A 16,172-nucleotide genomic window follows, 5' to 3' on the forward strand; every position below is an offset into this window, starting at 1 on the left:
GTGACTTCCAACTGAGCTGAAGCCTGCAGAAGGTGGCTGACTGTTGCAGGCTACCTGGGTCTTGTCTCAGGCTTAATGAGATTATCCATTGCACTGCCATAAAGCTAATGCTGGCTTGCTGAAATAAATCAACACTGTCTCCAAAATTGTCTACCATTAACAGCAAAAACAAACATGGAAGTTGACTTGTTTTCTTTTTCTTTTTCTCTCTTATTTGCTTGTTGCTCTTTTGTTTTTGTCTCCTTCATTGTTTGACCTTGTTTTTACTTTCTCGTCTCCTGCTTCTCCATTTTTTGCCCAACCTTTTAAATTTTTTTTTCCCTTGAGGGTAAAATTGACACTTCAAGGACATATTTATGGAATATAATCATATTGTTTGTTTTAGATTTTGTATATATAACCACAAATCTAGCTCATAGGGTTAAAGATGGCAAATTAATGGTTGTGAATTTCTAGGCTGTCTTTGGTACTGTTGTTACTGCTTTGGCCACAGTGACATAATTGTCCTAAACCATTGTTCTTCCTGACATTCTAACACTGAAATTGACGAAGGTGATAGAACGTCCTGGCACATTGCCAAAGAATCAGTGGCTGGGCCAAACACACACTAACTTCTCATCTCCAAAAAATCAAAGAGATAGGATCTTTCAACAAACTCAAAACCCAAAAAACTAGGTAAACCTGGAAGACACATATGAGAAGTAGTCATTTTCTATGGTTCCTAGATACAATCAAGAAATTCACAATAGACAGTTTATAAGCTTCAACCAAGGAATGAAACTAAAATGAGAGAGGAGGGGAGAGAGAGAGAGAGAGAGAGAGAGAGAGAGAGAGAGAGAGAGAGAGAGAGAGAGAGATTTAAACAAACTGCACTGGGAACTTTCCAAAACACTCTGAGAGGTGGAAGAGTGGTGGCTGCTCCACCAACTGACCTGTCGACCTGTGCACGGCTACCTGCTTCTTCCTGCCTACACCACAGCAGCCTATCCCGCTCACTGGCTTTAGAAAATGGTGAAAGAAATGATTTATTATGAAGTTTTAAGGTCAAACCCAATGCTCCCCAAGAAGAGCTAAAAAAAAAAGTCTTATAGGAAACTGGCTGTGGGGTGCAATCCTGATAGGAATCCAAATGAAGTTCTCTCTGGTGCTGAGAAAAGGTAGTTGCATGACAAAGGAAGAGAGCAGGCAATTAAGGAGGGTTGAGCAGGTGACAGTTTTGACTCCCCCATGGATATCTTTAATATGCTTTTTGGAAGAGGAGGAAGGCTGCAGAGAAAAGAGAGGTAAAAATGTGGTGCATCAGCTTGCAGTTACCTTAGAAGATTTATATAATGGTGTCACAAGGAAATTGGCTCTGCAAAAAACTGTGATTTGTGACAAATGTTAAGGCACAGGTGGTAAGAATGGAGCTGGAGAGTGCTGTGCCAAATGCCAAGGTCCTGGAATGCAAATAAGAATTCATCACATAGGACCTGGAATGGTTCAGAAAATTTATTTACTTTATTTTATTTGTGGAACCAGGGATTGAACTCAGGCCCTTGCACTTGTCTGACAAGTTCAGCTTATTTATTCTACTGAACCATATCCCTGTCCCCTGGTTCAGCAAATTTAGTCTGTATGCATGGAGTGCCAGCGCCATGGAGAATGCATCAGCCCTAAAGACAGATGTAAGAGCTGCAACAGAAGGAAGATAGTTAGAGAAAAGAAGATTCTAGAAGTTCATATTGACAAAGGCATGAAAGATGGCCAGAAGATAACATTCCATGGTAAAGGAGACCAAGAACCAGGGCTGGAGCCAGGAGATATTATCATTTTGTTAGATCAGAAGGACTGTGCTGTTTTTACTCAATGAGGAGATCTGTTCATATGTATGGATCATACAGCTAGTTGGAGCACTGTGTGGCTTCCAAAAGTCAATATCCACTCTTGACAATCGAATGATAGTCATCACCTCTCATTCAGGTCTAATTGTCAAGCACGGAGACATCAAGCGTATGCTAAATGAAGGCATGCCAATTTATTGTACACCACATGAAAAGGGTCATCTAATCATTGAATTTACGGTAAACTTTCCTGAAAAAGGCTTTCTCTCTCCTGATAAAATCTCATTGCTGGAAAAACTCTTACCCGAGAGGAAGGAATTAGAAAAGACTGATGAAATGGATCAGGTGGAAATGGGGGACTTTGCTCCAAATCAGGAAATATAAAGCCATTATAATGGAGAAGACTGTGAGGATGAGGAACATCATCCCAAAGGTGGTGTTCAATGTCAGGCCACTTAAGGGGACCAGTGAATAGTGCTCACTGCTGGCATGTAGTGTGCAGCAGTGAGTGCACGAAGGACTAGAATCATCCTGTACTCACCACTCGCTTTTGTTTTTGTTTCAATATTCAATTATAGTAGTGTTTTAAAAGTTAAATGAAGAACAAATACAAAAGCTCTGACTTTGCCCTGTATCTATGATGTCTTCAGTATGCAAGAGGAAGTTTCATACCTGTAAAAAGTACCTCACCCTGGTGTCTATGAGGCCAGGCCTTGTGATTGATTTCAGTTGTGTACATGGACAAGCTTAGACTGAAATGCTAGGTATATGCATTGACTTTAGTGTACCACCCTTCATGGTTAAGCTATGGATTACAACTATTTAACTGGCAATCGGAAAAAAGGAAACAGTTTGTGGAAGTGTGGTCTGTCTATAGTTACTCGTATTAAGTGGGACTCATTGCGATGCCTCTGCATTCTACTGCCTCAACTGTTACTTGAAGTTGGCATAAAATATAATTTAGCCTGTGATAACAGTGATAGAAATGATACCTTCCTAAAGAAGAGGTTTATCATAATGCTGCTTCTTAAGGGCCTGCATTTCTAGGATTGTAGTCTTTTGTGCTGTGCCATCTTTATATATATATAAATCGGTTGACCACTACTAGTTATATTGCTTTTCCCTTCCCTTTGGACTATGACAAGCATAAGTTGTGACTTCAAAACTGGGTAACTTTGAAATTAAAGTGAAGAGACTACATGGAAAGGTAATTTGCATGTGGAATATAAGAAGGTGTTCCATAGGTATGTTACAGGCTTACTTTAACCCATTTGACTTAATGCTCTGAAGTAACTGTAATTTAATGGTAATTGTATGGCAAATTATGATGAATAGTTTTACTTGTATGCTTAAAAATGTCATATATTCACGTACTTATTCTGGGCATCAGCATTTAAGCAATTGTTAAAATGTATGAATGTCTTAATATACTAATTACAAAGCAAAAAAAAAAAAAATGTACCCTCAGTTTAGCAAAGGCAAACCAAGTGGGCAATGAGGTGAAACAATCTAAATGTCACCAATCTAGCCTCTCTGAAGTGGTAAGAACACAGCAAATGAATGAGGCTTTTGAAAAAAATCAAATCAGAAATAATTTTTCAGATAACTACAGAAATGGTGTCCATAATGAATATACAACTTAGTGACTCTAAAGCAAATAAACATTTGAAAGAAATAGAGGAGCTTAAGAAAATGACAGAAGCCATGAATGCTCAACATGGGAAAGAAATAAAATAGATTCAAGCAGATTCCCAGGAGAACAGAAATTCCACTGTAGGTTTCCACAGAAAAATGAGTCAATGTGGGGACAGAATCTTGGATATAGGAGACAGACTTGTGGTTAGGAATCATAAAAGAAAAGATTTCTTAAAAATAGCAAGCCAGCATGAGAAACCAATCCAGCAGCTGCTAGATGATTCAAAGAAGAATAACATGAGATTTACTGGAATCAGTGAAAAAGCAGGAGATAGCACAAATGCTATTCAATAAATAAATAAATAAATAAGTATACTTGTTCATAGGTGTCATAGTGGAAAATTTACCTGTAATAGAGAAACAATTTGACATACATAAGTGAGGCACATAGAACTCCAATTAGCTATGATTTTTAAAAAATCTACAAGCAGGCATATGATAGTCAAGATTCCATAGATTCAACACAATGGTAGAATACTGAAAGCTGTTAGAGAAAAGAATAATACATTTTTGTGAGCAGAACAAAAGAAGGGAAAATTAAAATTTAGTAGTAAGTGTACTACTTGTACCATAACAATAACTATGGCATATATTGATAGATATGCACTTATTTTAAAAACTTTACATACCTTTATGCAGTCCAGGAACTCAGCCGAAAGCTGCCAGGAACATACTTGTAATCCAAATTTTGCATTTACTAGTTAAACAAAGGGAGATATAGACCAGGAAAAACTAAGGGTTACCTATGTGAAAGCTTCTTAGAAATGACTTACTTTAGGATGCATGTTTTAGACAGATTGGGTCAGGCCCAAGGAAAAAGGGACCTGACTTTAGATCAACTGATATCAGAAGGAAAGGATAATTGTGCAAAGAGCTCTTTCAGTGATCTTATCTGTAGGAAAGGAAATCTTCAGGGATTTTTCTAGCTTAGAAAAGTTATGTAGAGAAAACCTAAATTTTGATAAGTGGTACCAAAGCAGTAGTCATTGAAGTTAGCTGGAGGAAGGGGTTATGTGTTATTTTGTAGGTTATAGAACTTTCGTATTTTGTTAGGCTTTAGACTTGATTATGGAGTTTTCTTGTTTTCATTTTGACCCATCCTGACCAAAGAGATCTTGCATGATAGAGATATTCTATCTGTGTTCAACAGTAGAAGAGCAAGTTCTGGCAGTACGAGCCAGGGCAGCAAGCGTTTTGCACTATAGAGCCAAGAGATAGTGTGAGCCTGTTTCCCAAATGTTAGCAACTTTTATTGTTATTCTCTATGCATGTACACTATTATTTTATTAACTTACAGTATAACTGGGTTTATGTTGTTATTCTCTCCATTCTTCTGGTGAGATAAATGAATATTGGACAAGTTATGCAACTTACTCCAACAACAAAAGGAATAATAAGTAAACTTAATACTTTAGTATTTGGCTGTCTGCTTACCAGAGTAAATTAAACTCTCCATAAATATACTTATGAGAGAATTAATAAATTTACAATTATTAGTCCTTGTGGCCAATTATTACCCTATAAAGTACAGTTTAATTCACTGATATTATAAATTTCAAATTTAGATCTCCCCTCTCCTTGAACCGTTCAGACTATTTTGGTTAGTAGAATCATCAGTTTGTTCTACATTGCTATCAGATATAATATTCCAAAGTATACTATTCTCCATCTTTAAGGCTAAAATACATAAACTATATAAGATTGAGCCATTTAAAAGCATGAATGATTAAAGCTGCTTCTTGTTTTCAGCCTACAGAGATGAGCAAGGAAGCTTTCTTAATCTCTGTAACAACTTCTGAAACTACTTAGGGACTAACTTGCTTTACAATTACAATCAAAACAACCCCAGACAGGGAAACAACACAACGTAATGTCTGATGACTTACTTTTATATGCATTGGCTTTATCTTTCTCCCTGAAATTCAGAATACAAAAAATGTGCAGGCCCATGCAACACCATGTAAAAGCAGTTGATTGACCCAGATTTCAGCTACTGTCAATCAATGAAAATAAATTATTTCCTTTTCAATGATTTATCATATCCCAGTACAATTAGAATTAGTAAATATAGTAATTACATTGCAATATGTCTATATATCATTACAAGTGAACTTATCGGTTTGCAACAGAACTGCCACTTCTTTGACACATTTTCCAATGACAGGTTTTATAAGTTTCTTCCCTTTGAATCTGAATAAGAATATAACCATCCTGACCTTGAAAATATGGAAAAATTAGAAAATGTGACTTTTGAGGTTATGCCATGAAGCTTTTTGATTTAAAAACTCACTCTTAGGGTACTGCATGAGAAGGCTAGAGGCTCAGTGATTGTCTTGATACAGAGATGGGTCAAGACTGACAGGTACTGGGCAAGGAAATTAAGCTCCTCTTCCAGTCTCTGGTTTTAGTGATCATGCTTTTAGAACATAATCCATTCTCAGATATAATGTGTCTTGATTACTTTTCTCTCATTACTGAGACAAAATACCTGATGTGCAAAATTAAGGGAGGAATGGTTTATTTAAGTAGCAGTTTGTGGAGTCCATATTTGGCTGGATCCGAAGAAGAGTGGAACACGGCAGAAGCAACAGCTTGTGCTGAGGGAGACAGCAAAAGCAGCAAGAGCAAAAAGGGAAGAGCCAGAGAGCAAGCCTCTTTCTCTCCCCTATATTGTATTCAGGTTATCTGCCCCAAGGTGGGTATACAGCCACACCAATTATCCTAGCATTGGACCATGAATCAATTAAAAACTCATGACTGCATGAGGCCTTGAGGGGGGGATATCATCACAAGACATAACACATTGTATTTGTTCTCTCTGTTTAGAAAACTTTCTTACTAAGTGCCTGAATCACATATTCTACCATCAATTTGTTCAAGTTCTTCTTTATAGTGAGGCCTGTCATGGCAACCTTTATAAAAGGTTACGCTATTTTTTTCCTCTTCTTGGTTTTCCTTTCTAATACTTTCAGTGGATTAATATTTAACAATCATTTACTTGGTTTATTTTCTGTCTGTCAGTAACAGAAAAACAAATTTTCATTTCTAAAAATGTCAACACTGAATTTAAACTGGCTTTTTAAGTATCCAGTAAAACAAATAAATATTTCTCAAATGAGCAAATGCAAATCTATAAAACTATCCAGAAAAACAAATGCATAATGTATTACGTAAATTATTCTGAAAAGGTGATATAAGCCTGCAAGTATGAAATATTAGGAGAATGATGAGTATTCAGCATTTCAGTTCTGGTCCTCCTAACAACAGCTCCAGATCCAGCTGATGTTACCCTAGGTACACCAAGACAAAAGGATAAGAGGCTTTCAGACAATCTACATTTATCCCTGGCATTTGGAAATGCCTCCATTCTGAAGAGTCTTTGTCCTCTTAGTGAAATTGGTGTTTGTACCTTAAATTTAGTCAAGTGAACATATACAGGCTCCACACCAAAGTGTCATCATCAGGATAAATCAGGGGTAGGGAAATTATTAATAAAATCAATTATCTTTAAAACACAATTTATAAATGAGTCATCATGCGAACAATTTAAAATACAGAGATTTGCTCAAAAACCTAAAGAACCTCTTTCCAAGTGGTATAGATTTTTTTGGAAGAAATGAAGTAAGGAACAGATATAGACTTAAACCACTGTCTTGCTCAGTAGAGAACAGTTTGCTTGAGATTCACAGAATTTACTACTCAACAGTGTTTTTGCAAGTTTGAAACTCTTATTTGACAGTTGGATTAAGTTCATTAAAAACAATGAAAAGATGATTTATATAGGTGCAGTTTCAAATAAACCTAGCACCTTGCTAGTCTTGATAGAACTCTAGTCAACCCCAAAATGTTGTATCTTCCAGAAAACTAAACACCAAATATAAATATTTTCAGTTAAATTAGCTTCTGTCCCTGATTTGTTCTAGATTTTTCACTTTTAGTCTTTAAACCCCAAAATGACTATGTATTCACTGAAACAACTAATGTATTTGTTCAGTGAGGATAATGATTTTTTAATTTTTATAAAATTAATATAATCTTCAAACAGATTAACTCTTTATGTGTTCAGTTTTCCAGGCATTTATATTTCAATTATTTCTCATATGAAGCTAAAGTGCAATGTTTTGGTGCTGGATTTACGCAGCTCAAATGACAGGGTGCGGCAGTAAGCAGGAGAGACAAGCCGACGGTTCCTCTACTTCATCATCACTATGCTCCTGAAGCTGGCTCTGTTTTTCATTTCACATCATGTATCAGTAAAAATGCAGCAATGACAAGGTAATAGAAGGATGATTAGCTTTAATGTACTCCCTTTCATGTTTGCAGTTAGAGCAAATATGAACTAATTTATACTCCTAGCTATTTTTCTTTTCAGTGTGTATTGTAACAAATGTGAAAATTGCTGGTGTAAGTGCAATCGATCAATTGAGATAAATGCAAGTCAAGTTCGATGAGTCTTTAACAAAGTTTCATGAGGCAACCCTTCTTGGTAAAATCTGTTAGTAATTTCTATGTCAGTGTAAAGACTGTATAATACTAGGAATGCCAAGATCCAAGAGGCAACATGGATTTTTTTTATTAAGAAAGTGAATCAAATAGCAACAAATCAAAATAGTGAACAATTGGATAATACACAACAAAGAAATCATAGAACTGTCATGTGATTTTAAAGATGCATTTCAACAGTACATTTAATCAATATTTTGAGAGGATTTGGACAACTATAGCATCATAGTTCTGAATAATAGTAAATAAATTGTACACACAAATAAAACTTTTTATTTGGAGATCTATTTCTGAACAGCTTTTAAACAATATGAAAAACAATGAGTACTACTAATACCCTCTTTAACAAGGGTATACTTAATATATCAATAGTGTGTGCCTTAAATCAATTTTCAAGGTATATACATATATATAAATTAGCTCAAGATCCTCACTAATGCAAATGATCCCTTCCTTTAAAAATCCTATTTAAGGCTAAATAGATGGGCATAAGACTTTGACGTAAGCATTACTTTTTATTACGTAATAAACATAAACAACATTCTATGAAGTCTCTGTATTAACCTTGAATTGTCACATGATGAGAACAAAGATAATCTTCTATTATTCACATAGTACTTTACATAATTTAGTGCATTAAAAGAAAAATAAATTCAGAACATTTATAATTCTCCTTAAGAGTGATTTACAGTGTATTCTGAGAAAACAGATTAAGATTACATTAAAATTACATTAAGTTATTCAAAGGAGTTATGTTAGGATGTGTCATGTACACTGATGATATAGCTAACAAAAAAGCATTCTATTTAGACTAATTTCACAATACGAAATTTTAGTAAATGGTTATGTATGTTATTTCTGTTAAGCGAGAAGACGGAATGTTTGGAAATAGAATCTTTCTGATTTAATAATGTATTTCAATCTCTTTGGCATTAAATTATATACTTAGATTTTGTTTATAGTCTATTGTAAATCAGAGTCTCACTTGTAATCTAAACACACACACACTACAAAAGTAATGTAAAAATCATATAACAAAACTACCAAGAAATAGCAAATCTAAAAGCAGTGTTTACTTAATTTACCATATTGTGTTCAAATGACCAAAGTGAACGTAGAATTTTCAGCTTCAATATGTCAGCTTCTAATATGACATATTAGAAGTCATCCTCATTCACTTTCCTACAAGAGAAAACTAAACAAAATTTTCTTTGATGCACTAAATATTTGAGTTTGCAGGAGAAATATCACCCCTAAAGCTAGAAAGACAACCGAGAATTGCTTACTGGGAGAAGAAGTTATTGAACCCACAAACTTGGTGTACCCACATAATAACTTTGTCAAGTTGAGTAGGTTAGCATGTGAGTGACAAATTTCTGGAGCTGAGGTCTGAGGAATGGGGACACTTCCAGAGACTTTATTTCAAAAACATTCCTTCCCTTTCTCACTGTGAAGAGCTGCAAAAGATAAGGTCACTAATCTGGCAAGAGGATCAGAAAGTAATAATGGACAGTGTGATCAGAGTTATGATGAATGATTAAATTGTAAAAATTGTATGACCATAAAAAACACATTGCCATACATTCTTCTTAAAGTATTACCCTACATATGAACACTTATGTTTCCATTACTGCCATTTTCTTAAGCCGCTCTAGAAGTCCTGCTGCATGGCTACCTTAAGTTGTGCTGTTATATCTGTCTTTTTTATTAATTTTATTGAGAAACAAATAGCAATGAGATAGTTTCAAAACTGATTACTAGGACAGTTTCAATAATTAATGCATTGCATACTGTTGTCTTCATAGGGGTTATTCACAGTACAGGATGCAGACATGATATCCTGTCCAAACACTATTAGTACAAATCTTTCTTTTCATTGAATTAAGAGAAAATAGCTGTATATCTATCCTAACTATTTTGTATATACAGATACATCTCTGACAAAACTAAATAAAAAATGGGATACAAATGAAGGACCAGGGGCTGGGGAGATGGCTCAGGGGAGTAAGCATTTCCCTGGCAAGCGCAAGGGTCTGAGTTCAATGCCTGGTTCCGCCAAAAAAAAAAAAAATAATAATAATAATAAATAAATAAAAGACCATCTTATGTCTGTGTTGATACCTGGAGTCAACTCAAAATATTCACATTTCAGTGTCATTTTCACTTTGGGAGAGCCAGAAGTCTCCAGATGTCAGATCCAGTGAAAAAGGCAGATGAGGACATAGCACAATATTTACTTCACAGAAATTACCATAAACATAAAGAACAAACTGCTTAAGAACAAATAAAATATAAAGATAATTACAAAATACACCAAAGTGTGGGGAAAGTAATCATTAGAACTGGAATCAATGATAAACACAGATTTTGTAATTTTCATATACCTAATTTTCAATCGCTGATATCGAGATCACCGTTCTATTGGGAAAAAGAGCAATTGTGTGCTAAGAGTAGACAGCTGGACATTGTAAATAAGGTTTTTTAATGATGGAAATAAGAACACCATAACAAAAATCAAGACTAACACTAGAAAACACCTAAAGTACTTTCAAGAACTATGGGACAATTTTCAAAGTGTAACATACATGCACTTATGACAACAGCGATAAAAGAGGGAATTGATCAGAAGAAATAAGATGAGGTAAAATAATTTTCTGAAAGCTAGATGTGCTTTATGTTGTTCCCATTGAGACCCTTTTGATGACTCCTGCATTTATGCAGATGGGATCATTAGAGGTATGAGAATAAGGAGTCTAGATAGCTTGAAAATAGAGTGGTCAGCAGAGGAACTCATAATGTGCTCAGAGAGTAGAAACTTTTGACTCTACCCACTGGACCTCTTGTGAGGGTCAAGGGACTAAAGGTGACCAGTCATTTAGTCAGCCACATTACAGGACAGTAGAATAAAAAATACTGAAAAGCACTTGAACTTGAATCAAGGTAAACATGCCATTATGCTGGCAGGGTGAAGAGCCTACTAAGGATACAAACGTCCAACACCAACCAACTTCCAGTCTTGCTCTATGTGTTTTTGTCCCTTCCAGGCATTTATTCCTCAGTTGTATTTGTTATTAAAAAAACACAATTATAAAATACGTTTTTTCTGAGTCCTGTAATTCTTTGGAGGGAATTACTGAATGTACATGGAGAGGTTGTAGGAACTCTTACATTTGTTATCCAGGAAGAAATGTGAGTAGTTTAAAGATAACTTGTAAGCTCTTAACTTTCAGAATCTGTGTTAATAAATCAATTCATATAGAAAGAACATTTCACAAAATTTGACACCTATTCATGAGAAAAATGCCTAGAAAATTTGGAATAAAGGGAAACTTCCTGGATTTGACCTGCAACACCTACAAACACGCTGCAGTTGGTATTATACATTATGATAAGAGAAGAGACACTGGCTTCTTAAAGTAATACCAAAGCAACAATATCTTATTTTCTTCTTCTATTCAACATTATTCTTAAAGTCCTAGCTGGTACAGTAAGACAAGAAAAGTCATAAAATTTATTTGGATAGGAAAGGAAGAAATAAGTATTTTTATAAAGGACATGGTAACCTACATACTAAATTCTGTACTATTTACATAAAAACTACCAAAATGAGTAATAGAGTATAAAAAGTCACAGGAAATAAGATAATACAGAGGATTCAATTGCTTTCCTGTAGAGCAGCAATGAACGTTTCAAATTTGAAATTAAATTTTAAAACAAAGCCATTTACAGTAGCACCAAAAATTTAATACGTGGGTAGAATATGAACAAGATGTATATTTGCAAAAATATAAAACAGTCATACAATAATATACAATAAATAAAAATTTACATTAAAAAGGAGATAGTATCATTTATAGATGGGGAGACTCAAAATTATTAAAATACAAATTATCTATATTTATCTATAGATTCAATGAAATCTTAATCAATATCCATGTATTTTTATTAAAGAAAATTTACATCACTATTATGACATTTACGTAGTAAATATGAGCAAGAAATGAGCCAGTACAATACTTAATAATGAAGATAATTCCCACTAATTTCAAAACTTATTATTGAGGTTAGCAATTAAGAGAACATAGCATTGACAAAATGCACACATATATCAATAGATTTATGGAACAGAAAAGGGACCCCATATGTGCATAGTTAGCTCACTTTTCTTTAGGACACAATGGCAACTCAATAGATGTTTCTTTTTTAAAGGCCTTTACTTTATTTTTTAAAATTTATTTTATACAGAGAATAAAAATAGTAAAAAACCATTAGAAATGATACAGAATTTCATTAAACAAAACAATAGGCATTCAACAATAGTTGTTACATTGCAAAATGTTGTCTTTAGGTTATCAGATATAAGCATGCCAAATTGATAAAAAAGATTTGAATCTTACCTTTGTAAAAGGTTTCTGTACTTCATCACCAACCTAAAAAGAAAGCCCACAAATTAGTAACAAGTTAACTTACTGTTCCTCATAAAAGGACTTCTATCTAGAACATATAAAGAATTTTAAAAATACCCAATCAGAAAAAAGGTATCTGAGATGAATATATATTTCTCAGATGAAGAAATAAAATGTCCAATAAATATATGAAAAAATGTTTGACATCTTTGGTCATTCAAGAAATGGAAATTTAAAAAACACTGAAATTCCATCTTTCTGCAGAAAGGTTGCCTATCATCAAGAAGTCATCTAATAGCAAATGCTAGAGGGGCTGTGGGGAAAAAGAACTTCTTTTCCACTGTTGGTAGGAATGTAGAATGGTACAATCACTATGGAAATCAGTGTGGAGATTCCTCAACAATTGAAGATTGTGGGTCCCATTCAATCCAACTATTTCCCTCCTGGTATTTTTCCAGAAAAAAACTGAATACACTATACTAGAGTAATATATGCATACTCATGTTTACAGCAGCATAATTTGCCATAGCTATATCTTAGAAACAACCAAAATGCCCATCACCTAAGGAGTTGATAAAAAAATATGTGATATTTTTTATAGTCAGCTATATAAAAGGTAAACTCAAGGCTTTTATAGGTAAATAGATGCAACCAGGGAGTTTATTTCATAAGTGAAATAAATTCAGCCCACAAGTACAAACATCATATTGTCTCACTAGCATAAGAACCTGAAAGAGTAAATAAAATCAGAAAGGTACAATATACACTGTGAAAGGGAAAAAAATCTTTTCACAGGGAAGAAACAACATGGGGATGTTTCAGGAAGTGGAATTGTAATAGTTGAATGCATAATTGTCATAAATTAACTTACACACAAAGTCTATAGAAAAAAGTCAGAAAAAAATAAGATCATAAGCCTAATGTACAAAGAAAATCATAAACTTTTTAGAAGGGGACACTTGTATGTTCTTGGATTTACTGATGAATTTATTGATACAATGCCAAAAGCACTATAAATACAAGAAATATTAATGAATTAGATTTTTATTAAAATCTATATTTCACATTTGTGAAAGACACTGTTACAAGAATGAAAGGCAAGCCACAGATTGGAAAAAAAACTACTTCTGAAACACACACATGATATGAAGTGGTGACAGACATCTTTTTTCTTTTCATAATTTTATTGAGAAACAGATAGCAATGAGACAGTTTCAAACCAAATTGGTAGGACAGTTTCAATAATTAACACATTGCATACATTCTTCCTAGTGGTTAATTGCTGTATAAGATGCGGACATGATGTCCTATCTACAAACACCATTAGAACAAATCACTTTATTCATTAAGAGAATGTAACTGTATATCTATCCTAACCATTTTGAATACACAGATACAAAATGGACATTCATCTATATCCCCTTTTTTGTTTAGTTCTGTCATTGGAATATTATAAGTGTGTTAACTCAGCAAAATAGTCCAGTAGTCCATAATAGTGTTGGGTCTTCCGCTTGACTGGCAATGTCAGAAATTGTTGACCTGAGTCCCCTACAACTCTACATAACACCATGGCTTGACTTCTTATACTTTGTTTTTATACTTTTCTGCTGGATGATTAAGACCAAAGTAATGCAGGACCTATGCAACAAGAGTTGTAGCTTTTGGGTCTGAGAAGGTCAGTGAAATCCCCTCAAGATTTATCCTGAGATCCTGTACCTCAGATTGTAGAACTTTTGTCAGTGTCAGCCATGTGGATGAGTCATGGCCATTGCTTGGCCAATGTGCTCTCTGTGAAAGCCTGAGAGAATGTTTTCTCTCCATGTGATTCTCCTTAGGCACACTCTGCATCATCAAGGTGATTGACATCTTTTATCTTTAGACAAATGCAAGGTCATATAATAATGAGATAAACCTGAAGCCTATTAGAATGATGAAATTAAAAATTATACCAATTGTTGGAGAAATTACAAAAAAAGGGAAATGCATTCACTGCTGACAGGAATGCAAATGCTGCAGCAACTTCAGAAGACAGTTTACTAAGTGCTGATGAATCTAAGTGTCTTATTATTCAATCTAGCAATAGTGATCCTAGACACCAAACTGATTTCAAAATTTATATTCATACAAAAACTATTAAGCAAATACTTTTGGATACTATGTGGATAACTAACAACACCAGGAAACTACCAGGATGACTTCATTATGTGAATGGGTTAATAATCTGTAGTGTACATATCCAATGAACACTATTCAATTGTGAAAAGAAATACACAATTAAGTCAAACGAAGATATAACTGAATCTTAAGGGCATTCTAAGTGAAATAACTCAATCTGAAAATATTCTGTCCTGTACAATTCCATTTAAATGATACTATAGCAAAAATAAAACTATAGAGATGACAAACAAGTGTTTGGCATGGGTTGAGGGCGTGAAGAGAATAAATGAAGCACAGGGTTATTGCTGGGGTGAGGAGACTGCAGTATATCTTGGTTCATGAACTCAATTTTCACCTTGATTCTGGTTGTGAACTAAATTGGTGGAGAACTAAATCAAATTTCCCCATAAGATCAACACTAAACCCAAGCATCAAATCTGATTCATTTCTCATCCAACTCAGTTTGCAATCAGAACTGTGGAAAGAATCAACTGAGGCATCACCGTATTCTAAATGATATGGTGATAGTGAACTCTACTGCAAGAGTGAACTCAGTAAGCAAGTTTTTAAAAATATTCACAATGGCTAATGAGATAGCTCAGCAAAATTAGTGCCTGCTTAGGCAAGCACAGGTACCAGGGCTCGATCCCCAGCACCTCATGCCATGGTGGCTCTGGCTCCCGGCGCACTGAGCCAGCCACCGAGACTGGGCGTCGTGGAGAATACCTGTAATCCCAATGCTGGAGAGGTTGAAAACAGGAGGGTCATTATGAGTCTAAGCTGCATAGTGAGACCCTATGACACAGACACAGACACAGACACACACACACACACACACACACACACACACACACACACAGAAATTTGAGAATTCCAAAGTGAAACCTAGAACCACATTTAGAAGAATATCAGGCAAATTCCATTAGATGAGCGTTCTACACAAAATCTAATCGGTAGTCATCAAAGCTATCAAGGTTATCAATGAGAAGATAAATCTGGAAAATATACTCAATTCAGAAGATGATGTAAAGACATGATAACCAAATGTAATCTGGTGCCCTGACTGAGATTCTGTAACAGAAAAACTGTCTTATGGTTAAGGTAAAATTAATAAGATACAGACTTTAATTAATAACAAATTAACATTGTTTCATCAATTGTGTCAAGTGTACTATATCAATATATTTTAGGAGAAACTAGGTGTGAAGCGTGTGGGGATGCTCTATATATTATGTTATTTTTTTTATAAATCCAATGCTATCCAGGCAAGTGCAAGGGCCTGACTTCAATTGTTGATTCTGCCAAAAAAAAAAAAAAAATCCAATGTTATTAGGAATAAAAGGTGATGCAAAATGAATGAAGTACAGTACTGTATTTGAGATTTAACAGTAATATTAAACACAAAAAAAATAAAGTGCTGAAAGTGAGAGGCTGACATAGGAGGAATGCCACAAGTTCAAATCCAATGTGGGCTAGTGAGAGTGAGCTCAAAGTAACCCTGGACTACAGGGTAAAAAGCCTGTCTGAAAAAAAACTGAGAGAGAGAGAGAGAGAGAGAGAGAGAGAGAGAGAGAGAGAGAGAGAAGGA

The 16,172-nt window shown here is 34.6% G+C and overlaps 1 pseudogene; it reads left to right on the forward strand.

The window, feature by feature from the left end:
* Window positions 1-1,008: 1,008 nt before the first annotated feature.
* Window positions 1,009-2,282, forward strand: LOC101563061 (annotated as a pseudogene).
* The last annotated feature ends 13,890 nt before the right edge of the window (window positions 2,283-16,172 follow it).

The sequence above is a fragment of the Octodon degus genome, unplaced genomic scaffold (assembly GCF_000260255.1).
Source record: "Octodon degus isolate 3935 unplaced genomic scaffold, OctDeg1.0 scaffold00011, whole genome shotgun sequence".
NCBI lineage: Eukaryota > Metazoa > Chordata > Mammalia > Rodentia > Octodontidae > Octodon > Octodon degus.